Source organism: Littorina saxatilis, linkage group LG10, assembly GCF_037325665.1.
Source record: "Littorina saxatilis isolate snail1 linkage group LG10, US_GU_Lsax_2.0, whole genome shotgun sequence".
In the NCBI taxonomy this organism is placed as follows: domain Eukaryota; kingdom Metazoa; phylum Mollusca; class Gastropoda; order Littorinimorpha; family Littorinidae; genus Littorina; species Littorina saxatilis.
Genome location: NC_090254.1, coordinates 11,910,914 through 11,922,840, shown reverse-complemented (window position 1 = coordinate 11,922,840; position 11,927 = coordinate 11,910,914). Strand labels below are relative to the sequence as shown.

The window sequence follows — 11,927 nt, the reverse complement described above, 5'->3', positions numbered from 1 at the left end:
GCTCTGCAGTGATGCCGTGTGAGATGAAATTTTATACGGCCAGTAATTGCAGCCATTTCGGCGCATATTTACCTTTCACGGCCTATTATTCCAAGTCACACGGGTATAGGTAGACAATTATTAACTGTGCCTAAGCAATTTTTGCCAGGAAAGACCCTTTTGTCAATCGTGGGATCTTTAACGTGCACACCCAATGTAGTGTACACGGGGGGGGGGGGGGGGGGGGGGGGGGAGTTCGGACACCGAAGAGAGTCTGCACACAAATTTGACTCTGAAATAAATTTCCGCCGAACCTGGGATCGAACTCACGCTGACAGCGGCCAACTGAATACAAATCCAGCGCGCTACCAACTGAGCTATATCCCCTTCAAAGTGTGGTGCAACAGTCGTGCCGCGTCTGCTATCCAGTTCGCGGTAGGATTAGAAAATATATATATATATACCAAACCGATGTCAAATACGAGCTGATTTGGTGAAATAAAGCACATTTCTACTTGCGAAACCCATCGAACAGCCATTAGGCTAAGCGAGAGAGTTCTCGTGATTGTTTTAATTAAAAAACTCATTCATAAAAACTAGAGACTAGGTTTCTGGTCAAAACGAATGATTAATCTGCTGTATCATTCGCTTGTCGGAAAGACAATCGGCCTACGCGCTCCTCTCTCAAATATGACCTTCTCTTGTCTACTGTCTCGGAAGATTTATTCTACTCCCAAATAGCACTTCTTTGCACCTCTTATGACTCCTTCGTCCTCTAGAATCCCGTACCCACACCAAATACGAGCTGATTTGGTGAAATAAAGCACATTTCTACTTGCAAAACCCATCGAACAGCCATTTCCGGTGTTCGATCGCGGACATTTTCAGCTTTGAAGGATATTTACGGGCAAATATCAATCGCTCCCTGACTTTTTATGCATCGAGAAACAAATTTAGTCATCGCTGAATCAGTAGCTTACCTTAAATCCCGACATAAATCAAACAATACCTAGAAAACAGACAAAACTTGCCTTCACACGTGTCATGAGCGGCATTCGGCTTCTGTTCGGCATTTGACCGGTTATCCCCCGTGCAGAGGCTGCTGAAAGCCTCACGTTCGTGCATGTAAGTCATTAAAGGCTTATAACACGCGAGCGTCATGAAGTGCACATAGCTCTTCGACTTCGTGAATGTTAGTTCGGTTGGTGTTTGAATTTTGTTTGTTGGTCAGTTTGGTGGGTTTTTTTGTTTTTTGTTTTTTTACGTCACGGTTCCTTTAGTGTGTGTGTGTGTGTGTGTGTGTGTGTGTGCCGCGTCAGCACGGTGGGTGTGTGTGTTTGTGTGTTTGTCAGTGTGTGTGTGTGTGTGTGTGGCAGTCTCTCTCTCTCTCTCTCTCTCTCTCTCTCTCTCTCAGTCTCTCTCTCTCTCTCTCTCTCTCTTTTTCAGTCTTTTAGTCTCTCAGTCTTTGTCATTTGTGTGTGTGTGTGTGTGTGTGTGTGTGTGTGTGTGTGTGTGTGTTGTGTGTGTGGGGGGGATGGGGGGGGGGGTCGGGGATTAAGAAGGGTATAACCGTACGCCGTTTTAGTAGTCAGTATACTTCATGTCCCAAATAGAAACTTATTCTGGGGACACAAATAGAAACTTACATACATACATACATAGTCAGTATACAGTCCGTCTGGCCAAATTCGCTTTTCCCAGAGCCGCCCGTGTCGACTTACGTTACTCAATCAGTGCAGACTGATCAACATCACGTAGCTACGTAACATGAGGGCTGGGCTAAGGCCTGGGGTGATATACACACACACAAATTGACACTAACGCAAACTCACACACACACACACACACACACACACCGTACACCACCCACACACACACCGTACACACACACACACACACACACACACACACACTGCCAAACGCACAGTCATGGCGGCGAGACTGAAAGTGAACCGTGACTGATGTACCCACCCGGCCTACATTATATAATATTGCCTCACGAGGGATGACAGGTACAGACACACATACATGCCGACATGGCCATACCGACGCATGTAAAGGCACATACACACTCACTGTTTCGCAACACTGACACACTGACACAGGCTCAGCGGACTCACACACACACTGAGACGCAGACAGACAGAGGGACGCAGACAGACAGACTGAGACACACACTGACACAGACACACACGGACACACACACACAAACACACACACACACCGTAACACACACACACACACACACGACACGCACACACACCGGCACACACACACACACACACGACACGCACACACACCGGCACACACACACACACATACACACACACACATTGACACACACCGGCACACACACACACACATACACACACACACAGTGACACACACCACACACACACACACACACACACACACACTGAGTAACTGAACACTCAGAACAGCAAAGGCTCTTGACAGAGGACAATTAATTTATTTTTCTTGCGTCCGTGGTCGGATAAACTTGACACGTGAATGTCTTAACCAGAAAAATCTTGCGAATAATTTATGTTTCCAAACCAACGTCGGGTAACACTGAGGTTTCTTTTTCAGGCCGGTCGTGTCGTCGGTCGCCGTACTAGGCCTACTCAGCGTCCGTCCGTTCCGCGTCCGTCCAACCTCCGTCAGTCCGGACGTCTTTTCTTTCCATAACATCCGAAACTGTGGTCTCTTTTTCGGCTACTACCATCCGTTTGATGCACCGACAATAGGAGGAAACACGATCAAAGGAACTGACGTTTCCACAATCGTTAACAACAACAATGACATCAACAATACAAACTTAATTGGTCCGCATTGAAAATGATACATCAAAAATAAAGAACAAATTTCGGTAATTTTGTTTCTGTCTGTGTTTGTTAGTCCCGAAGAAGCCTCCGTAGGCGAAATTTTGATTTAGTTTTGTATGTGCTGTTCTTGTATTGGTGAGTACAGAATTCTTTTGTTTTTTCAGTTTTGTTAATCTCACCCACAGCCACTTTGTTGTTTAGATTTGTCTTTCGACGGGCGCTGTGGCGTGGGTGGTAAGACGTCGGCCTCCTAATCGGGAGGTCGTGAGTTCGAATCCCGGTCGCTGCCGCCTGGTGGGTTAAGAGTGGAGATTTTTCCGATCTCCGCCAGGTCAACTTATGTGCAGACCTGCTAGTGACTTAACCCCCTTCGTGTGTACAAAGCACAAGACCAAGTGCGCACGGAAAAGATCCTGTAATCCATGTTGGAGTTCGGTGGGTTATGGAAACACGAAAATACCCAGCATGCCTACTCAACGAAAGCGGAGTGAAGCGCTGACTATAGTCTAGTTTGGGACACCCAAATGGACAAACGAGCTAACACGTAACCAGAACATTCTGGAACGCCGAAGAAGAAGAGGAAGTGACTAAGTTAGTCCGTTCAGGTGCTTTACAGCAAGAGGAGATTTAAGTGTTATGTTATGTCTCCCCCCCCCCCCCCCCCACCCTCCATCCGTTTGTCTGTCTGTTCACTTGTGTGTCGACTATAACTCCTCAACATGACAATTAATTGAATGCTTTTGCGATCAAACTTTGTGCAATAGCATGCCAATGACACACAGACAATTGCTTTGAACACTGAGTTATCTATGTTTAAGTTCACGATCACAGTATATAATGTGTATGGTTAATTCGAATGAACCAATCCTTCATAATTCATTTTACCGGCCTAATTAATATGTAAGCGCCTAGGGCTATATCTAGATTAGGCGCATAAAAATGATCACAATAATAATAATAATAATAATAATAATCTTATTTTGTATTTGTGTTATACGTTACCATGAAACTGAAACTGAGTTTTTTTTCTTCTTTTTTTCTTTCCTTTTCTTGTGTAACCTCATGCTTTTAGTGAAATAAACTTTGTATTATTAAATGAGCAGCTTCAGCACCACATGAAAGTGCTCGGGGACTTTAACGTCCCTCGGCATTGCGCTTTTGTTTTCTTCTCAAGGGCGTCACGGTTACACGACGATACGCGTAGGGATGGTCTCATTAGCTGAATCTCCTTGCCAAACGGGAACAGAAAAGTAAGGATTCATATATATATATATATATATATATATATATATATATATATATATATATGAAGCTTACGAACAGCTAGCTGCCAGGCTTGAAAGTGGCGAGTATTTTACTCGCCATGGTGAGTAGAAACATGTAAATGGCGAGTAGAAATGTTCATCTACTCGCCAAATGCGAGTAAAGTTGCTGAAACAAATGGTTGGTTTGGCGAGTAAAAACACTCAAATTTGCTCTCTGGCTAGTAAATTATGAGAAGTACTAGCCAAAGGCCAGTGCCCCATTTCGTGGACTTTTAGCGCTGGCTGCATTGAACAATCTATTTTGCGAAATATAATTCAAATTCACGAGAAACAGTTGATTTTTTTTTTTTTTTTTTGGCCAAGCAACAGTTGATATAATAGGGTGGCTGTGACACGCACAAGTGTTACAGACATATCCTGCCTGGATACTTGCACTGATTGTGCTTTTGTGAACTCCGACACTGTTCCTGTCATTGTCCATTCTCAGTGTCTCCATCCGTCCTTGCGAACACATAATTCAATTTTCTTTATGGGGATGTAAAATTCATTCTTTAAAAATTGCTCGCTCTTTACGTAGGGCATCTAGGATGTTCCCGTTTGGTGAGCGTTCAAATGGAAGGGTGTTTGTACTGTGTGTAAAAGCCTGACAGTATCTGTGATGGTTTACGGGAGGCGTACTGTGCCTTTAACTGATATTTTGCTACTTTATAATGTTTTTTTTTCAAGTTTAGCTTGGACTGAAATTGATCCGTGTTTTTGCGGAACTTGTGTACCGCAAAATGTGTATATCAGAACTAACAACAAAAAATAAAAGGAGAAAAAAATCTAAAACAGACAGATTGCTAACGTTCAAAATCCAGATTATTAAAAAAAAAAAAATCTTAATTTGAAAGGTTCGTTATTAGGACGTTTAATCATGGGCAAAACAAAGCATTCAGATCATTCAGATCATTCAGATCATTCAGAGAAAACATTCATTGATTTTGTTCACTGATTTTCTCATAATTATGTGTATGAACTTTCACTTGAAAGACCACAAGGTCGACGTACTAGTGATTGTTTGATTTTGTGTGTGATTAAACGTTCCAAGAACTAACCTTTCTTGGTTCGTTTTATCATTTTTTATCAACTCTTCAACTGGCAATAAGAACAGTTCAAAATTAACACCTCTGGTGGAGAACATAAAGCTCACTAGTCCCATATTGGTTGGGGCGAGAAAGAATTTACCCGATGCTCCCCAGCATGTCGTAAGAGGCGACTGACGGATTCTGTTTCTCCTTTTACCCTTGTTAAGTGTTTCGATCTTGTATAGAATACAGTCAATTTTTGTAAAGATTTTAGTCAAGCAGTATGTAAGAAATGTTAAGTCCTTTGTACTGGAAACTTGCATTCTCCCAGTAAGGTAATATATTGTACTACGTTGCAAGCCCCGGGAGCAATTTTTTGATTACTGCTTTTGTGAACAAGAAACAATTGACAAGTGGCTCTATCCCATCTCCCCCCTTTCCCCGTCGCGATATAACCTTCGTGGTTGAAAACTGACGACGGTAAACACCAAATAAAGAAAGAAAGAAAGAAGTGATCAATCAGTCCCACAGGTACTTTGCCTATCAGGGACTAGAGAATATTTGTCGATACCGTGCGGGGGGGGGGGGGGGGGGGGGGGGGGAGGAAAGGCAAATAACTGATTTTCTCAGACTTTCTATTCTCAGTGTCTTTTGCTAGGAATTATTTTCGTCGGCAAATTTGCGAAAATAGCCATACAAGTTTCGGCGATTTTCTGAAGTTTAAGGTATAGTCCTTGGCGTCACTTTTCCACCACCGCGAAAAAGTTCGGCAACTCTTCCGAAATGACGGCAAAGTTTTCAACAACTTGAAAGAAGAGTTGGCGTTTTGCTAACGCCATTCTTATTTCGGGAAATTTCACAACAGAGGGTTCACTGTACGACTCCCACCCCCCCCCCCCCCCCCACACACACCGCCCCATACCCTTCCCGGCCTCGGTCCATGGCCTTTCTGTTCAACTGACTACAAAACTACACGTAAGGTACTCAGCAAAATCTTAGTGTATTAGCCAAATCATGTCCCAAATAATTACTAGTGCTGGGCCGGACAGACAAAGAAAATGTAGTTAGACTCAGCAAAACTGTACAGTGTTCTGTTTAAAGGAAACACTTCGATATATGCGGACATTACCACTTTAAAAATAAGCATGCAACTAACGGTACCCTCTTCCTGGGTCCTCGACATTATGCTTGCCGTTTCCGCTGATGCAGCAAGCCAGGCTTATTATACTTATGTGTTGTTAATTAGTTCTCAATAATTAGGTAAGGTTTCGAGTTACTGACTGCTGCCAAGTGGCCTGATTGTTCTTCATTCCGGACGCATCTCTGTGTGATATTTAACCGTATATGGATATCCTTTCACGGAAATATTGTTCTGCCCCCCATGGCCCGAGTTAGGATATCACGAACAACTTGAAAAACAATAACTGCAGACAGCGTCAACTTTTTGCTTGGCCCATTTTGCTTGACAGAAATTTCAGGTGCTCAGTTTTTGTTTTTCCATGTAAAAAGAAGAAGAAAATGTAACGTTACTCGAAAATAAAAATTTAAAAAATCCTGAAACGTTCAGACAGACGATGTAATAGCAGTTTAATTGTGTGAAATGACCTTAGAGTCAAGTCAGTTCCGCGCACTGCTATTGTTTTTTTAACACTGGTCGGTCGTCTGATGCTGTCAGCTTAACATCTCGTCTTTTCTTCCCCCCCCCCCCCCCCCCCCCCCCCCCCCCTATCCCCTCTCTCCCGCCGTCCTCTCCTTCCCCGTCCTCGTCCATCCTCCCCGTAGCGGTGGGCGGGGCGGGGAGGGCCGAGCGGTCTGCGCCCTCAGCGTGTGTCGGTAGTGAAGGAGCTCAAGGGGCTCAAACTTGAAGACGGAAGTACTGGAGCACGTACTGAGTTGCGTGTTTAAGGTTTTCCTTTTTCGTTTCACCCCCCCCCCCCCCCCCATTTCTCTCTCCCCTCCCATACTTCACCCCCTCCGCGCCCCATATCCCTCCCTCGGTCCATCCCCTGCCCAACATCTTCTTTGCACTTTTTTTGTGTGGACCGTGTCTCACACACCCTGGTACGTACCGGTGCACGCACATGCACACACTCACACAGATAAACGCACGTACTGACACAAACACATACACTCGTATGCACGCACGAAAGCCGGCACACACTGACACACATACACACGGCACGCATGCACAGACAGACAGACAGACAGACAGACTGAGACACTCACACACACACACCGTCACACACACACACACACACACACTGGCAATCAGCAGCGCAGTGGTACAGTGAGTGTCAGTGTCGTGTTGGCTGAAAGTGACAATGTCAGCGAGTAACTCAGTGTCGGCCTGGGGTCGGTATTGCTCTGCTGACAGACACACCAGCCACAAGCCTTGTCTGTCACAATAAAGGTGTGTGTGTGTGTGTGTGTGTGTGAGTGAGTGAGTGTGAGTGTGCGTGTGTGAGTGAGTGTGTGTGAGTGTGTGTGTGTGTGCGTGCGGGGTGCCAGTGCGTGCGTGCGTACGCGTACGCGTGTGACTAAATGCGTGCGTGCGTGCGTCTGTACGCCGCGCTTGCCGCGTGAGAGAGAGAGATGGCTAATTCCGGAGACTGCCGTAACTTTGTAAAGTTATGATGTGAAATAAAAACATATCGCATCCATGGGTTCAGCGGCTTAGCTCGGCGCAAAGTGCCAGGGATGGCCGCTGTTGCCACGCAACAGCAGACCTACGCAAAGGAATGGCATGACTGCCTTTCAGTGCGACTCGCGGAATCACAGTATGAGGTCCAGCCAGCCCACAACCACAAAAGAGTCGAAAACTTCTGCAGTAAATTGAGCATTTAATTAACACAGTTACAATTCATTCAATCACATTTGATGCGAGTCAGTTTTTAAAGGCACATTCCTTCTGTGCGTAATATATCGTAAATACGCACAGATCCGTTCAGGCTACTTTTAGTTTTTACATTGGCACACATACCAAAAATCTATAGTCTGATTGCTTTCTGTGTTGTGGTAGTTTTTCGGAGGAATGAATGCCGTTCGTAATTTTCCTGTTCCTGGTTTCTTCGACTTTCTGCTAATAACCTCTGTAAATTTACCCCCATTTTAAGATTCCATCCTTTTTAATACCTGATTTTTGCAGATTTTTGGAGGTTCCATTGTAGGCTATTTCATACTGCATCGTTCAGTGGTCCATTCAAGACGACCAGCTAGAAGTTGTGACTGAGTCTGAGTGCTAGCGGCTACTATAGTCTGCGGACCTATAGGCTAACCATTTCTTGAAGGCTAACAGTTGAGCAATTTAAAGACCCCGGCGGTCAGACAGACATCATAACTGATACAGACAAAAAGATAGACACTGAGATCCACTTATACTTTAGTATCTGAAAAACTGAGCCGAGAGAGAGACTGAGAGAGAGAGAGAGAGAGAGAGAGAGAGAGAGAGAGAGACTGAGAGAGAGAGAGAGAGAGAGACTGAGAGAGAGAGCCAGTGCCGAGTGCGTGCGTATACATGTGTGTGTGTGTGAGTGTGTCCCGTCGAGTGTTTGCCCATCCGGCCGTGCTTATTAAATCATTTGGTGGTGTCAGTGTCCATGTCAGATGTCACTTGTCAGATGCGACTGGCTGTTTTCAGTGGGAGAGCTTTTCCGCAGTGTCAGCACAGGCCTAAGACTGTGCCTGGCGATAGTAGCATATACCCCGCATTGGGTCACAGCATACCTAATCATTCTTTCTGTGATATTACAGGTCACCCTTTGGACAGACAGTGAATTACTAGCAGACTATGTAAGTGCTGGTCTCTTTGCAAAGACGGTATTCTTAATAACCCCCCCCCCCCCCCTCCTCCCGTCGAGTCATGTTCGCTGGTTGATGATCAGTTAAAACCCCACTAAATTAGACCTATGAATTGACTGATGCAAGAAGGAAACTATAGTCTAGTCATCTCTGCATCAGCAACCCGGGCGGTAAAGAAAAAATCCCGTTATTTTGCGCTGGTGGCTGGACCACCGGTGGAAAATCCGGTTAGGCTACACGTAGCGTAAGTGTCGACTTGAAACATCACACGGGTTTGATCAACTTTCTTACAGTGCATGTCGTAGTGGGTCGACTCGTATTTCAGGGTAAACTGCGGATGGAATAGGGAGTAGACCATGTAGACCGGCTTCGTGTACTGACATATCGTGACTTAGAGTTACACAGTTTTCAACGCATCGCACAGGCAGAAAAAAAGGTGGGGAAGGGGGTTGTCGAAAGAGAAAGTACTTACAAGGGTATTGGGTGGGAGAGTTACGGGTATTACTGCGCCACCCTACCGCCAGGCGTCGCTGCGTGCGTGGCAAGCTAGGAAGGAAACAACATGGCTTCACCCGAAACAGCGAGCGATGTGGTGGCAGCTGCCACTAAACCACCACCCGTCCCTTTGGAGCAAATGTCCAAGGAGGTAAGCTGATTCAGTTGTGTAGCAGGGTCGGGGTGGTGGCTTGCTTGTGGCCTGTCTATCCGGCTTTCAAGTCCCTGGTACAAGTTGCGTTACCGTCGACACTTCCACTTGAGCAACGGATGCCGAGAAAGGGGGGTGGGCTCACTTTTCGCAGTCTTTGTCGTTGTGGGTTCGCTCTCAGCATCTCTCAGCATCAACGTGAGCTAATGAGATGACCGAAATACCCAGATGTGACAAACTACGTGTTCGACGAAGTAGCGGCCTCATAACGTCAGCAAACACGAGTGGTAGAAGAACATAAGCTGGATTCAGTGTCGTACTCGGTTGGATTTGTGTCATTCATTCGATAAGATCGTGTCAAGGTTTTGCCTTTATTATTGCTGTGGTTTCAAGCCGGGGTAGAACGCATGCTTTGGCCCGTGTTGGCTTTCGCTTTCGTTCAATATTCAGGTCAGTCTTGCGTGACGTAAGCATGGGGATCATGTGTGTGTGTGTGTGTGTGTGTGTGGCTTTTATCTAGTTAATGGTATGCATTCCTAAAGAAAGTTTGTGTGCGTGCGTGTGTGTGTAATCTTATGCGTGTGTGTGTGTAATCTTGTACTTGACATGTGTACTATACCCTATGATACTGATAGTGTTGGTTTCATGTTCTGCCCTGCAATAGTGTGACAAACATGTTACCAGTGCCAGCATTGTTTTGTCTGTGTGGGAGTGTATGCCTTTTTTTGTTGTTGGAGAGGGATGTGTTGAAATGACTGTGTGTTTGTGTTTGGGGTTTGTTTCACAGAATGACTGACAGATATGCTTGTGTAGAGTGAAGGATGTAGTTTTCCACGCGAAGTGTGGTCATGATAGTGTGAGCATAGAACTTAGTCCTCTGCCCTCAGCACTTTGCACTTGAAGTGTGGATTGTATTATAGAATGTCAGTAACATTGGGCAACTTTTGAGCATCATGGCTAATGCTTGTCATAATGTACTGTTACTTCAAGGGATATTGATATGATGAAGTTTGAGCGCTGGTTTCAACAACAACAAATATTTCTATAGTTGTTACCTTGTTCTGGACTCCTAGAGAATCTTGTTTGCACTTCATTTTAACTCTCCCTCCCTGTGTCATTGTTCCTTTCCAACTTCAGAACTGTAGCTCTTACAATTTAAAACAAAAACAAATGGTTATTTTTTATTAGTAAATAGTAAATTTATAAAATAGTGCTAGTGAATATGAACACTCGAGTCTTGATAATAGATAGATAATAGACTGAGCAGTATACCCTGGTTCACCAAACACAAAGTATAAACAGTATACCGTTAGACATGCCCCATCAAGTTAATGTGACAGGTTTTGTAGCATTGATATTTAGAGAGAAAAATTGTTTAAAAGCAGATGTAAGCATAAGTGAGCTTAAAGTTAGATTTTGAAAGCATGCATGATCTGATTCTGAGTAAAAAAAAAAAGGTTTACCGGGTCTGAGAAGGGTGGATGGTCATTGCATGATTCTTTTCAAAAGACTCTTTTTAATTTTTGTTTCACATTTTTAATGAAAGTGAGAGCAGAAGGTTTTGATGCACTATTTGATTTTATCATGTCAGACAGTATGAAAAAGAGCACACACGAAAAAACTATTTGCTTTACTATTCCTTTAGAGCAGGTCTTTATTTCTCATGATCTGCAAATTTAAAATAAAACCAGCAGATAAATACACTCCTGTAACCTGTCGTATCTTTGACAAGAATCTATAACAGCTTCAGGCTCTATTTGTTCCTTAGGCCAAAAAAAAAAATAGGTCTGTTTACGGTAACCCGACCGACCCTAGTTTTTTCGCGCGACCCTAGACTTTTTTTTGGCATTTGGGGGGAAAAAAATCTTGTTTTTTTGGCAAAATAACGTAAAAATATGGTTTTTTGGAAGAAAAAAAAGAAGAAAAAAAATCCCGACCTACCGACCCTATTTTTTTGGCCTATGTTACCGTAAACAGACCTATTTTTTTTTTGGCCTTACCGTTAACTCATTTAAGAAATGGGTAGAGAGTAAACAAATAGGTAGGGTAGTTGACTTTTTGTTTTCATTTTCTCTCCTTTTTCAAGTTATCCAGAATGAGGATGTGTTGAAGATGAATAGACCTTTTCGGTATCTGAGCAGCTCTCGCGAGACACGCTCTTTGTTATGCTTCGAACATCGCGAGAACTTCGAACCTTCGCTTGTGCAGCTCGCACGAGATCGCTGTACCGCATGCTTTGCTATGCTCTGAAGCTTGCGAGAGATTACGAGAGCTTGGAATACCGATAGGGTCTATTGTCATGATGCGCACACATTCAAGCTTAGATGAGGGACTTAAGCAGTCACTG

General features: G+C 44.2%; 1 protein-coding gene across 2 annotated transcripts in view; it reads left to right on the top strand.

Moving 5' to 3' along the window:
• The first annotated feature begins 9,115 nt into the window (after window positions 1-9,115).
• Window positions 9,116-11,927, top strand: part of LOC138978154 (uncharacterized) — a 48,077-nt gene continuing 45,265 nt past the window's right edge. Inside the window, exon 1 of one of the 2 annotated variants that reach the window (XM_070350812.1) lies at window positions 9,116-9,580. The gene's annotated coding sequence lies outside the window, so the exon portion shown is untranslated. The other variant, XM_070350813.1, reaches the window with a different exon arrangement.